The sequence below is a fragment of the Chionomys nivalis genome, chromosome 14, assembly GCF_950005125.1.
Source record: "Chionomys nivalis chromosome 14, mChiNiv1.1, whole genome shotgun sequence".
Classification (NCBI taxonomy): Eukaryota; Metazoa; Chordata; class Mammalia; order Rodentia; family Cricetidae; genus Chionomys; species Chionomys nivalis.
The window spans coordinates 26,578,943-26,591,984 of NC_080099.1; the positions used below are offsets into that span (position 1 = coordinate 26,578,943).

At 39.4% G+C, this 13,042-nt stretch overlaps 1 protein-coding gene across 2 annotated transcripts in view; it reads left to right on the forward strand.

Moving 5' to 3' along the window:
• Positions 1-13,042, forward strand: part of Fbn2 (fibrillin 2) — a 189,094-nt gene that overhangs the window by 15,138 nt on the left and 160,914 nt on the right. The window lies entirely within an intron of this gene.

The following is a 13,042-nucleotide window of genomic DNA, read 5'->3' on the forward strand; positions in this document are numbered from 1 at the left end:
TGTTACTATGGTGACTCTGGATTCAGCACCCATTCCTGCAGTGTGGTATGAGGTAAGCGTTCCCAGAGCCGCATGCAGAAGACGGCTGAGTACGTGAACCCAGCCAAACTCCCCTTGGGCAAAACAAAGGAGTTCCAGAAGTGGATGCTCAAAGAAAGCATCCTGCACTGACCGCTGCACCTCCGTAAACAGTCATCAAAGCTGGTGTTAAACCAGCTGACGGTGATTCCAATAGCAATTAAAACCAGTCCCTATTAGCTGCTGAGAACAGCCAGCATTGATGCTGTAGCGGCCATAGGGCCTGAGAACAGCTGTGGTCATGGTCCACCAAAGAAGCTAAACCTCATCAGACGTGATGGCTAACTGCATAGCACTGAGCCATTAGAGTAAATGTAAGTTTAGATTAAAGGTAATATTACATTGTCATATTGTTATATACATCTTCAAGTGATTTTCCCTGGGCATCTGAAGTTACAGAGCCTTTAGTTTTAGTATTTAAAAACTAAAGAGTACGGAGTTCATATCAATGAACTATTTCAGGTATATGTGCAGAGACCCTTTGGAATTGTGAAGATAACTTGTACTTCAAAACCTAAATCATTATCCTCACCAAAAAAAAAAAAAATGTCATGTTGGTATTCAGGGTAATTTTCATTCTTGAGAATGAAAATGGTGAAGCCTGAGAAGTTTGATGCATGAAAACTTTTAACATATGTCTGTGTGTGCACACTGAGATATGTGTGCTATTCCTAATGTCATAGAGATTTCTTGGGACTAAAGTACATTCCACAGATGACAGAGTTTATCATTATTCTTCGGATGAGTTCTAAAGCTTTTGCCAGATGTTCTTATTGGGGAAAGGAAAATGAATTGAGAAATGTTAGCCCAAGTTGATGGGAATAAAATAATACAGATTTCCTAAGCCATGTGGTTTAGAGACCATAGAACAGAAGATAATAATCTTAAAAATGCAGACCCAGTCAGAACCAGTGGAAGCAATGCTAGCTGCTTTCTGTCGCTCACGTAGGCTCTGCAGCTCTTTCATCAAAGCAGGTGACAAAGTTCGTTCCTAACTGGTACAGTTGGTTGGAGTCTTCCAGCCCAGGCTTCCAGGTATGACGTCACTGTTCTCTGACAGTCGCTCATTCACTGGCTCTGACTCCAGTGGAGTTATTCAGCGTTCACATGCACTGTAGTGTGATTTCAGGAGAAATTACAAAATTAATCAGTTCATGAACTGACCTTAAAAACTTGCTTCGAATTGTTTTTAATTACTGCCCTTCTGTCAGGCAAGTACAAAAGCTTCCTTTCTTTCTAACACGCAGTTAGAAATTGCAGCCATGAACTTTAATATTTTAAGGATGCATTTTTTTCTTTTCAGTAAAATTTTTGCATGTCATAGTAATTTTAATAAAATCAGAGTTCCTCATCTCTCTTCAGAACTATTGGAAGTGCTATATACAAGAGGAGTTACCCATCTATGTTGAGTAAATAGGCTAATTTGCCTGTTTATGGTTAAAGTTCGTGCTTTTACTCAATTACTGATTTCAGAATACATGTTCTCTACTATATAAGGGAAAAAGGAGCTGCTTAAAGTCAAGGACATTTCCCCTCCTTATTGTAGAATACATATAATTTTCCTTTAAACTAGCCTCCTGGGCTCAGAACTCACATTAAGCAGGCCTGCTTTTGCAACTATCTGGGTTCTGGCAGACTGCTCTCTGGTCTCAGGCAAACACTGAGGGTAGCTAATGACTGGCATGATTAAGCTATTTAACTTGAGTCTTGGAGCTGTAAGCTGAAACTCTGGAGTCTCCTGTCTTTATGATACACACAATGACCTTTTATAGTTAGCAGAAAAAGAGAGAGAGGCCTTGTGGTACCATGCTGACTGTAAAACGCAGACAGCTCAGCTGCGTCTAAAGCACATAAAAATATTCAATTAGTTTTGCTTCCTTCACAAAACAGATGAAAAAACTTGTACTTCCCATGCACCTGAGGAAAAGCAGAAACAGAAATCAGCATTATATAGCGAGCCTCCATGGTCACCATCCTGAGAGCACCTTATTACTTAACAACAAGAATTTCAGGGAGGCAGAGCAGAAATAAGTGAGCCCATGTAAGGGATGTGTAGACACACTAAAATGATTCTTTGATTCCCGATGTGGTCGGCCCAGTCTCTTTTTAAAATTTCTTTGACTTCAGTGAATGCTTATTTAATGATTGAATTTCCCCTGAAGCTTCCCTACGAGCATCTGGTAAAAATATATGCTACACCCTTCTAGTTACACATAAACTGTGACTACAGATTATTTTTGTCATGTAAAATATGTTTTTCTTAGAAAAGCATTTAATTCTATAAACCTTCAAATACCCTGATACATAGTGACATTGTCTTTAAAGTTTAAGTCTTCTCCACACTACCACAAGAAGATACTTTTTAAAGAGTGACTAAAGGATTGCTTTTTATCCTATCAATGTTTTCAAGAAAAAAAATCCTTCCAGGGTATTAATTTGCAAAGACGTAGGATTGTGAGACCAAGTTCCCAGTGGCATTGGTTGTAATAGCAAAGCTTTCATGCCTGGAAGGAAAATGATATAGGACCGGTTCCATGTTTGGGCAGTTCTCATAAAATCATACAGTTATAGTGACAGAGGCATGATTTCGCTGTCCAAAAGGATGCCGAAGCAGAGTACTCTGATATTTCCTGGTGCCTTGGAGCCACAGGGCTCTGACTCATGTCTACCTGCAGGGATTTCGTTGTTAGCGTCATGATTGGTTGAATACTTCACTGTCTCTTTCCTACCTAACCCAGACACCTAAAGTGTGCATACACAGCCTGGTGATGATGGTACATGTCTTTAATCCCAGCATGTGGAAGGCAGAGGCAGGCCGATCTCCTAGTTAGAGACCACCCTGGTCTAAAAAGTGACCTCCAGGACAGCCAGAGCTATGCTGAGCAAACTTGTTTCAAAAAACAGAACAACAAATAAATAAATCGAAAAAAAATGTGCATACACATCCTGTCTTATCTGGTTCAGTACGAATGTGAGAGCAACACCTTCTGCAACAGATTCATCGTGGTCTCCACTAGAGTAGACATGAGTGCAACGTTAGGTCTCATTTTTTTTTTTTTAAAAAAAAAAAAAGGTCTCAATTAGGTGCACGCCTTTAATCCCAGGCAGATCTTTGTGAGTTCAAGGCCAGCCTGGTCTACAGGGGTGAGTTCCAGGACAGGCTCCAAAGCTACAGAGAAACCCTGTCTCAAAAAAAAAAAAAAAAAAAAAAAAAAGTCTGAATTGCCTGCATGTTAGTTCACTCCTTCACATGTCAAGAGATTAAGAGATAAGGTAATAGTAATAGTCACTAAAGTACTTAGACCTTGTTTATATTTCTAAAACAAGAATTTCTTGGAGTTTCTCTGGATTCTGGGAATTACATAGACAAAATCCAAGTTATAAAGAACTCATATACTTGTTAGCCTGTGTTGATTTCCAAGATTTGGAATTTATTCTAATGGATGCACGGTGGGTTCCTACAGTATTTTAGTAACACAGAGACTAGATAATATGAGCAGAAATACTGGACGGTATGGTGAAGGAATAAACTGGTGGACACTTTCATGATACTTCTAAGAAATGCCTATGCAATACTTTTTATTTAAACTATACTTTTTTATACTTTGTAATTAGCAGTGATATGGTACAGTATAAAATAATTTAGAAAACAATACAACGTAAAAAGAGAAATTCAAGTTATTCATAATTCCTGGGCTCAGGGTTAAGTGCTATATAGGTACTAAATAAGTTGAATCTCTCTTTCCTATTGTTCAGAAAGTATTTTCAAAGAATAGGATCTTGCCTTAGTAGAGTCTGTTCCTCCTGCATCTTTCCCCTCTGGAAGCTACATGGCATCTCACTGACTCCGCCTTCTTTCTCCCAGCATTCAGTTTAGTTTCCCCCACCTAGCTCTGTTCTGACCTGCTATAGGCCCAAAGCAATTTCTTTATTCATTAACCAATAAAAGAAACACGTGTACAGAAGGACTTCCCATGCCATCAGAGGACATGAGATTGCAATCGAATTCAAGACCCAGCTTTAGTCCCTCCATTGTATGTGTCTGGGCAGACCATCTTCTGTCATTTGGCCAAAACAACAGAGACTTTGACGTGTTCTGTTCATTTCTGTGGAAAAACTTTCTGGTGATTGCTTCCTTGTCTAGTGTGTTTGGAAAATCCTTTATTAATATAAAATATTTTAAATGTCTATTTTTTTCATGCTTTTGGTATTTCTTTTTATCCTTTAATCTGCTAATGTGCAGTACTTATACAGCCACAAATTAGAATATATGACTACAATTAAACCACATTGGTTCAGGATGTTTAACTTTTACTCAAATAACCTTAAATATTTGTTAAGAACTTATCAAGTATTGAGTACTTGGAAATGTAGTTATAAAGAAACAGTGTGTATCCTATTCACAAGAAGCTAATTGTGTATTTAAGGACCAGAACTAAAAATCCTCTCTAAACAAATGGTATGGTGCCCATGGTAGATACCATAATAGGAATGGGAAGAAATAATGAGCTCAGGGATACTTCTCAACTGAAGGGAATTAAAACAGTTCCCTTGTCAGTACTGCAAATGTGGTGTAAAATGCCAGCAGACTACTCCCTACATGGATATGATGGCGATAGTATAGCTCATCTTATGACAGCAACTATTTAAGCTCCACAACCCATTAGAGTTGCTGTAGTGAACTAAGTCAGCTTTTTCTTTCTTCAGAAGGGCATGATCCTTTTCTTTCACACTGAAAATTTAGTGGGATGTAAACTGTAAAGACAAGAGATTATCGAGTGTAAATGTTAAAACCACATATACTTCTAAGTCAGTGAGCACACACGTCTCACCAGTGCACACACATGCCTTTCTGCTCTGGGAAGGTCAGTAAGAAGAACGTTTTATAACTTTGCACCCTCAAAGCTAAACTTAGACTTAAGTGGGCATCAGAGGACTACCAGAAGATATCTGAGAACTTTATGTTTTGGTACTCGTTCTGATGGCATCTTTATCTTGAATGCCATTAAGAAGACAGGGTGGGAGATGGGGGGAGGAGGGGGAAAGGCAGATGCTAAAGAGCAGAAACAAAGGGAAAGAAGAAAATATTCAAAACGATGGAGATGGGAGAAGCAGTGGTAGGCAAGGCCTGTGATGCTTACATTTGTCAAGGGAGAACTTGGGTCTTGGAGAAAATCCTTTCCTGAACAGGCTCATCTAGAAAAGGCCCTGATTCCCACCTCTTTGTTCTTAACTTAAGACTCTCTGTGTACATTTGCTGAATAAGATATTTACCCACTTCAAGATCAAATCAGATGACATTAGAAGTTACCAAGTCTGAAAACTATGCAAAGCTGCCATACCATATATAAACTCATAAAATTTAATTGGAATAAAATATTGTTATGTAAGAGTTTGTTGAAAGGAATTAAATACATCTGTGTACAGATGGATGAGTGTTATATGACAAATACAGTTTCTACCCAAATCTCCAAAACAAATATTACCTGTTTCTAGGAGTGAATGTAGCCTTAGAGTTACTGGGAGGATTCAAAATCGTAAAGCCTGACACATGATCCCTGAGCCTGCCACACAGCTGGCTTCCACTGTTACTTGTTGTGTTTCAGGAAGGTTGGGTGCAGTGAAAATTCAAAGGTTGGTATTACCCTCATGTGGCATTGCTTGCCCTCCCTGACATCTGCTGCTACTCGGGGAGAAAGTGTCTCTGATAATCAGATGACAATCATGTCATGCCTGGCATCTCACGGGTGCTGACATTGATAGTTTTAGTGACTCTCCAAACTATCGAAAAGATCTGTGTGGCAGTTTCTTATTCATAATTAAGTCTCAAATGGAAGAACCAATGAGAGCCAAGTTCTAGGGGTGAAGTTTTATGGTTCTTTTATTCCTTTTATTAGAGGGGGACTTGGAATAAGTAGGAACATTTGGGAGCATCTCATCTCCATGAAAGGAGAATTAATTAAGAAATTTTCTAGCCAGTGTTTGGCCCAGAAAAGGCATTATAAGTATAAAAATCCATGAAGCCAAGTTAGGATATGCACACTTAGAAATGATGAGCTTGGTGGTGTGGGGGAGGGAAATAACTTGGGGTTCTCAACACTTCTTGCTCTGGTTCAGGTGACTTGAATTGTAAGGGACTCCGGTTTCATCCTTGTCGTTTTGTGACCATGTAAACTTGATTGGGAAATCTTTAGCATTCTCACTACGTGGCTTGCTACATAGTTGAGTGATCAGGCACCACATTATTGTTTTGACAAGTTTGTTATCCCAAATACCGTAATTACTTTAGTGTATTTTTTTCCATTTGACTACTTTAAAGTTTATATGATCCCTGTGCATAGAATATGGTCCTGAGAGTTTCACAAAGAGGGGTCTTTGAACAATTCAGGAAGCCATTCATCTGCAAAGTGACCATTAAACATATACCCCTTTTATTTTATTTATTGCTGTTTATCCAAGTTCCATAAAGTAACTGTGCCTATCCTTGTGTTGTGTGTGCATATTCAGTTGACTGTAATCTCTCAACAGCAGAGAATTTCCTCTCCTCTTGCCTTTGTGCTCCTTGGATTTCATATGGTGCAGTGGAATTGAAGCCATAGCATCACTGTGTTGTGAGCCTGTGGGATGCCAAACAGAAGAAACCGGACAAGAAGTGCTTAATAACGGTCCTTAAATGTCCTTGGAGGCTTATTTATCTAGCATGGCCGTAATACACAGTCAATGAGAGACAGGATAAGGCTGGAAGGAAAAAAAAAATGGACCTGAATGTGTTTGGAAAGGCAGAGGCAAAAACTGCTCTTTATTTAGTCTGCATTGGGGGAAGTGCTCTGAGTGGCTTCAGGATTCGAAAGTAGTTCCCCTCAAAGGTCAGTCTGGGGAGACAAGACAGAATGTAGACTGAGAAGCAAGAGGGCAGCAAAGGGAATTAGGAAGAGACACATATATCAGTTGGAGTGTAGCAATCCAGTATAAAGTTTATATAATACACTCACTGAAGTATGATGTATGTAGGCCTAAGTTAGACTGTTAGTATAAATATTAAGTAGAAAAGTATGTGTGTAATATTGAGAAATAATACTTATTGAAGTGTTTAATCGTAATACCACAAAGAATGCATTTTTAATTTAATTAAATTTTAAAAAATTAATTATGGGGTGTATGTGCTCACATTTGGGTGTATGTTATAGAAGCATGAGGTTGACACTGGTTGCCTTCCTCCATCAGTCTTTGATCTTAGATCTTGGAAATTTGGAGCTCATGTGTTGGCCAGACTGGCTGGATCTGTTTGTTTCTGCTCAGCACTGGAGTGACAGACATATACCACGTGTGGCCTTCACATGGGTGAACTGGACCTGAACTCAGGTCATTCTTCTTGGGTAGCAATCACTTGACCCGCTGCATCATCTCCTCAAGCCCAAAGAGCATCTTTAAAATTTTCTTACAAGAGAAGGGGGAGTGGTCCACAATGAAACAAGGCCATTTATTCAAACCCACAAAGCTACTAGGTGAAAACAAAGGAAAATTTTAACACAGGAGGTGTAGCCTCAAAACCTCCATGCTTAAGCACACCTTCAGATGCAGCATGTAGGCCATCTCCCTAGACATAAACCGTGCTGATCAATCAGTTTGTGTAAGGATAGCAGTGGTGTGTTACAGAAAAGAATGAAAACTCACACGAAGCCAATGGTTTGCCGGCACTTAATTATTCTGCTATCTGACATAAATGAGTTTATTTTTTGTATATGAATTTCAGATTTTACCTCTGAACTGATACACTCAAAATTTGTTTTTGTAATGGCCAAAAATGTTCAAAATTTATCACCTTAAAACAAAATGGAGTTGCCGGGCAGTGATAGCACATGCCTTTAATCCCAGCACTTGGGAGGCAGAGGCAAGCAGATCTCTGTGATTTTGAGACCAGCCTGGTCTACAAGAGCTGGTTTCAGGAGAGGCACCAAAGCTACAAAGAAACCCTGTCTCGAAAAACCAACAAAAATAAAAACAAAAAATGGAGTCTTTGATTTGTAATCAGAATAGACAAGTGGAGGCCATATTGACCCTTCTCATTGAAAGAAAGTACTGGAAAAAATAAAATATTTGAGACAAAAACTTCCAAAAATATTGGACAGCAAGTTTTATGATTTGGCTTGTAAATGTCCCCCAAAGGAAAAAAAAAACTACATAATGGCTTGGTCCTCACTGTCTACAATATAGGTAGGTCTTCTATGTGTGGAAGACTATAGGATTGTAAAGTCTTCAACTTCTGTCAGATGAATCCATTGATGGGTTCATGACCTTAATGGCTTTTGTAGGAGGAACTTTTCTTTTCTTCCTCAGTGCCATGAGGTGAGCAGCCTTGTTCCTCTCCCTGCCATGAGGTGAGAGAAAGAAAAATGAATGAACAATATGAGCTACCTGATTTTCCCAGTGAGCTGCTGGGCTTTCCCGTGTTGTATTCCAGTCAGAAGGAACACAGGCACAGCCTCATAGACTCCCTAAAATGCTGTAAGGCAGCTGAGATTGCAGGAGACCATGGTGGCTAGAATTCTTAGGACAAGACACTAGAGAGGAGCTGAACCTCTATAAAGAACTAGAATGTACAATCAGGACCACAGCATTCACCCTCTCTGCAAAACATGATGAGGTCACGAGAGGAGCAGCCACCCTGAAGCAGCCAAATGAATAATATTCTGGGCACACGTCTGAGAACGTGCTTGTCCCTCAATCTAAGATGTAAAGTCACGTAGTTTCTGGGGTATTGATTTTAACACCCAGGAAAGGATTTAAGGACCAAAGTATTAAGAAATAAAGAGAGTAACTAGCTATAGGACAAATTTTATTCTGGTCCTGGCTACTGACTGTGGGAGGTAAATACTTCAGAGGATCAAATATCCATTTCTAAATTCAGAATTATTTATGTGAATACCAAAGCTCCAAATACGCAGAAAAATGCTGACAGTACATGCTATCTATTAAGTTATTGACAAGTAAAGATTTCTTGTAAAGAAACAATAAGGGATGATAATTTATTCAGAGTCACCCCGAACCGATAGCAAATGTTAGAGTTGCAGACTGGACATTGTAACGATTGTTTTTAGGGTATTTTGTTTGTCCACAAAGCTACAGAAAATAATAGCAGTGTGGAAACCGAACAGAATATTTAGATTTGCATTATATGGATAAGACTGACAGGAAATTTGGCATAGAGGTCATCAAATGTAAGGGGAAAATACTGAGCTTTGTGCCAAATTCTAGAAAATTAAGCACACATGGTTGGAGTTATCAGAGGGCTGGATGAAATAAAAATAATGGTTGAAGATTTCCAAAGGTTTTTAATGTTGGAAACTGACATGGCCAAGAATACCAATGAACCCTAAGAAAAGAAACAATTAAAAATGCCAAGGAACATCATAATCAAATTACTAAAAAGGTAAGGATATTGAGAAAAATCTCTCTCGCAGCCAGAGGGACAAGAGACACATTTTTATGCAGAGGGATGGGGTAAAGATGCCCATGCCGGGGAGTTTTCCGTGGCGAGAGCGTGGGTGAGAAGATAGTCACAGCGCTGCCTTTAAACACCTGCCTGTGCAGACCAGAGAGAAAAGTGAGATGTTAAGACAGGAAAGGTGAAAATGTCACCACCGTGAAGTGTTAAAGAGAGGTTTTGAAGCAGAGAGAAATATGACTGGACAAAAACATTTGTAAATTTTTATATAAAAAATGAAGAGTCTTAGATCACTTAACCATGTGAATAAATAACTTTTATTTTTAGTTCTTGACTCTTTGAAAGGAGAATTTGGCTGTTGAACTGAAAGATAATTGCAGTGTTCCTTTTCTCCCTGCCTGGTTGGCCCATTAGATTTTATTATGGAATAGCTTCCCTTAGATCTCTGCACATGGATACTCTCTCCTTGTGAAGAATGTGGACCTGTTGTCTCATGGTTGAGTTCCAAGTGGTGTTTGTTTAATTTTGGAGTTTTCCATGTTCCCCACTCATTTCTTTGGGCATAATACAACTATTTTCTTCACTGACCATGTCATAAATAAGTCTGAATCAAACTTTATTTTTTATGTCCTATTTTTTTCTGTAAGATTGAATACTTTGGCTTTTTAATAATGTACAATATTCTTCTTTATTATTATACAAGTTTAAATGATCAATTTGGAATAATGGTTATTTGAAAACATACGGAAATTTTCTTCTATTATATGTTTGGGTTCAATTTTAGGTCTTCCACTTCAGTTATATTGATATTTATCAATAAACTTAACCTGCTATTTGCTCTATAATTGTTTTAATCTTTGTCAGTAAGTCTTTTTTTTAACCTATATAATCTTTTCACCAACTAGCAGTTTTATAATAATTTGCTTTTGTCTTCAATTTCTTTCTTTATCTTTTTTGGAGTTTTCCTGTTTTTCTTTTAAGTTTTGTCACCTCGCTGCCGGCCTTTTATTAGTCAATTCACTTTCTTTTTAAAAAGTCTTTTTTTTTTTTTAAAACTTTTTTATGTCTATGGGTGTTTTACTTGCATGTGTGTATGTGTGCCACATGTCTGCCTGGTGCCAGCAGAGGTCAAAAGAGGGCATCAGATCCCCTGGAGCGGGAATTAGGAATGTTTACAAGATGCCATGCAGGTGCTGAGAACCAAACCCAGGTTCTCTGCAATTGCTCTAAATTGCTAAGCCATCTCTATAGACCTTCAATTCATCTCCTTGCATAGTTCTTAGCGGAGACCTACTTAGTGCCAAGAATGCCCGTCTGCCTCTGTTTTGGTTTCCTTGTTACTCTTTTCCTCTCCCAGTAATGGAACAATTTTGGCCCCTCGGCCTACTGTGTGCCTCGGGTTAACACAAAGAATCCTAACATGCTAACTACTTCCTACCCTGTCCTTTATCCCTCTAGGGAGAGGATAAAAACAGGTGACTTTGTCCAGGGTTGCTAGGCAAAGGAGATAAATTTCCTCCTCTCCCTTTAAATATCACCCAGGCGTTTCTTCTGCACATTGTTTCCGGTCTGTAACTCTTATGGGAGGCCCAGGAGTTTCAGGTGCTCAGTGCCCTAAGCCCTCGGGGCTAGAAGACCTCAGCTGGGCTTTGGTAGTTTGGGGGAAGGAGCTGAGCTCTATACTCTGTGTCCAGATGATTCCCTTTGTCTTTTCAAAGGCATTCTTCAAGTGGTGCCGGCTCCGCCCCCATTTTAGGTATGAGGCCTGGTGGCTTCCTTGGCTGTGAGGAGATTCTGCCTGCATGGTTTCAGATTTCCCCCAGCTCTTTCCAGCCCCAGTCCCTTTTTCCCATATTGTAAAGGGCTTCACCTTGTTTCCTGCACCCCCACCTTCACACTCCTCATTTATTCTCTTCTGTTTAATACTGGAGAGAATTGACCCTGTGTGGTGATGATCATTGCGTCTTCCATAACTTCCTCCCATCTGGTAACCATCAGACTGGCTGGGGCTGTCTAGGACTTTGGCTTTTCCTCCCAGTGCGATGCTATATTGGTAGCAGGGCTTCTACTCCTACACATTTTCTCTAGTTCATAAGCTAAAGGCAAATCCAGCTCTCTATGGAGAATTAGTGAACTTTCTCAGGGTTTGAGTCTCTACCCTCATCCCCTATACTGTTTGCAGGGGAAGGTTTGCAAAGCCTCTGTGTCGATCCTGGACTATCATCGTGATGCCGTTCTGGGGCTATTTCCTTCATTAGGTACTGGCGATAAGTTTTGCTCTGTTGTTTGTTTTGACCTCTGTTGAGTTGTTGTTGTTGTTGTTTATAGTGTCCATGGGAAAGGAAAGAGTCTGTTATATGTTTTCAATTTGCTGGGTTTTTTTCCCCCTAAGACATTGACATCACAGGCAATTTTTGACTTGGAAATCTATCTAAAGTCATACAGAAAGCCAAGTGTAGGTACTTCCCGTACGATAAAATTTGTGTTCCTATATCTGATATCTACAAGTAAGATGATGGCAACACATTAGGTACATTTAATGGAACCAGGAACCCCAATTCCATGGGTGCCTCTTCTTCTGTGGGTTACACATGTTTCCCATGACCGTACTTAATGTCCCAGCTTAATGCATGTAAACTCCTTCCATATGGGTCAAGTTGCATATTTTCATCTGATTTAGAAGTAGCACACACGGCACATTCCGGTCTTGAACAAGGCCATTTTCATCTTAAAAGGGAAAGAAAGAATGTTCAGAACATTACAGTAGACACTTTATCAGAATCTGACAGTTTATTGTGTTCCTCAAACTTGTAAGTAAAATTGTCGTTTGGAAAACAAAGACGTTGCGTTTGCTGGTTGTCAGTCATGAGAATAACCTGGATATTTTGACGGAAACATTTGTTCCCATGCTGGTTCCCTGGAAGTTCTGGTTCAGTAGAATGATACAGACCAGGGAACCATAAAGATGCCGTCAGGAGCCTCCCTTGCATTCAGTCAAGTAAACAGTGGGACCCAAGCCTGACTAACCATCAGCGGTTTACAAGCCCCCAAAGTAATCCCATTATAGCTGGAGGTTTGGAAATACTAGCCTACACATGGTCCTTTTAAAACACCCCAGGGTGCTTTTTTTGGTAACCAAATAAGAAGTTTACAAATCATTTCTTTAATTTTTTCCCAGGATCTAATACTGATTTTTCTTATTGCAAAGTCCCAAATGAAGGCCTTTGGGATGATATTCACTTTTAGGCTATTTTAATTCAAGTTATAAGTCCTCAAATTATTTCATTAGAATAGTTGTGTGCCTCCCTCTGACACAGCAACACGGGATTCGAAAGTAGTCTACTTTTATCTAGCATTTTTCCACATCTTCTATTTTCAAATCCTGATGACCTCAAATCCAGAAGCACAGACACACCTGCTGACAGCAAAAGGAAAGACCCAGAGTGTGGTGACTTCAGACACCAGCTTGGGTACTGTGACATAAACTAGAAATAATTCGAATAAACTTTAAAAGTTGTG